Source organism: Corylus avellana, chromosome ca4, assembly GCF_901000735.1.
Source record: "Corylus avellana chromosome ca4, CavTom2PMs-1.0".
In the NCBI taxonomy this organism is placed as follows: Eukaryota; Viridiplantae; Streptophyta; class Magnoliopsida; order Fagales; family Betulaceae; genus Corylus; species Corylus avellana.
Window position 1 is genome coordinate 14,007,426 of NC_081544.1, and position 2,168 is coordinate 14,009,593.

Sequence of the window (2,168 nt, forward strand, 5' to 3'; positions counted from 1 at the left end):
ACAGCAAATAAAATATCATACCAAATAGTCATACTCAATAAGAATTCAAAACTTTCAATCTTATAGGTTGCTAAACAATTAGCTTCACTTTTTGTTTTAGGATCTTCACTTATTTTTGCTAATTGTAGCAGAGCTTCTCTTATTTTTGGAGTTTGAAATTTTATTGCTTTTATACTTTCAATCCGACTTTCCCAACGTGTTTGTGATAATGGCTTAAGAGTTAAACTTGGCACATTATCTAGTAATATTTTCCATCGTTTTGTAGATGATGAAAACAAAGTATATATACGTTGTACAATTCCAAAAAAAGATATAGCTTTAGGACATAAATTAGCAATATCACATAGTACACGATTAAGACTATGACAACCACAAGATGTGTAAAATGCTTTAGGATTTACATCTAGTAGTGTTTTTTGCACCCCTCGTTCTTTTCCCTACATATTAGATCCATTACCTTGTCCTCGTATATCACTAATGTTAAGTTCAAGTTTTTTGACTATCCCAATCATTTCAATTAAAAGACCTTCTCTAGTAGTATCATCTACGGTTATAAATTTTACAAAATGTTCTTCTACTTTTATTGGATTTTCAAAAATATTAACACATCTTAGAATGAGAGACATTTGTTCTTGATGACTTGCATCTGGGGTACAATCAAGTATAATTGAAAAATATTTTGCTTCTCTAACTTTTTCAATAATACTCCTTTTTACTTCTGTTGCTAACAAATGTATCAATTCATTTTGTATATTATGTCCAAGATAATGATTATGAATTTCCCCATCTTTAAGACGACGAATATGCTCTTACATTACTGGGTCAAATTCTGCAATCATTTCAATTAGACTTAAAAAATTTCCATTATTTTCTTGGTAAATCTTTTCATTTTGTCCTCTAAATGCCAAATTATTCTTACCAAGATTCTTTACTACAGCAATAATTCTCAATAATACTCTTTTCCAATGATCTTTCTCTTTGTTAATTTGTTCTTGGACATTTTTATCAATTGTTTTATTTTTTAACAATCTCATTTCTAAATCAATCCAATCATTCATGTTAGTAATATGTTCATTGGTTGTTTCATGACTTTTTAGTTTAGCACTAAGATTTTTCCAGTCATTAGTTCCTTCATTAGCTAGTTGCATTCTATTATGTTTTGAATTAAATAACATGCAACAAAAACAAAATACTCTATCTACATCTTTTGAATAGACTAGCCATTTTCTATTATGTTGCTCCCCATTTGATAATTTTCGTATATAATATCTATTAGAAAAATGCCTAGAGTTCTCATCTTTAGGAAAATCTATAGTATTGTAGCTTATTGGACCATTTTTTACTAACAAATCCCTTAATTTTGCATCACTATTTTTCCATTGGCCAGGGTCATAAATATTTGTAGCAATAGAATTAGATACATCAATAACATTTTCATTATCTTCTAATTCTTTTTGATGTTTATTTATGAGTTTTTCACCTAAATTATCCTCAATATTTTGTTTATTGCTAATAACAAATTCATTTAGAGCTCCTCTTTGAGATTCAATCAATTTGTCTAATTTTTTTTTTTTTTAATTTTTTTTAAGTTTTTCATATCCAGATGCATATTTTCTAGTAGACATGTTTAATTAAAAATACAAACAAATTAAACAAACACGATTTATCAAAAAAAAATTATGACTATAATAAAATAAATGACAAAAATAGAACAATAAAACTTGATTTGGCAAAGAAATTATGAAGCAATTCTTGGAGATAGGATAGGAGACTCGGTCACTCGGAGTCAGAGATGAAGAGAAAATGATGAGATAGGCAAAGAAGAAAAACTCAGAAAAGAGCAAGCAAATAGGAGAGGTAAAGTGGCAAATAGAGAGACTCTAATATTTAAAATACCCATGGTAGGCTTACTAGGCTGACAGCAGTTTATATTGTTGGCTCTTGGCTTTTCCTAGATGGCTAAATAATAAATAGAAAATAAATTGTAATATTTTATTTCTAACGAATATATTTTCTCACCAAAAACAAAAAAAAATTCCAAAAAGAGGCTAAGAGGATAACTGCATGATGTAGGCATGTACTGTAGCGTTAGACATGTAGAGCTCTAGGGAATTGGCATGTAATGATGTAAGGCTTTAATGCTTTGTCCATTTTTTAATTTATTTTTT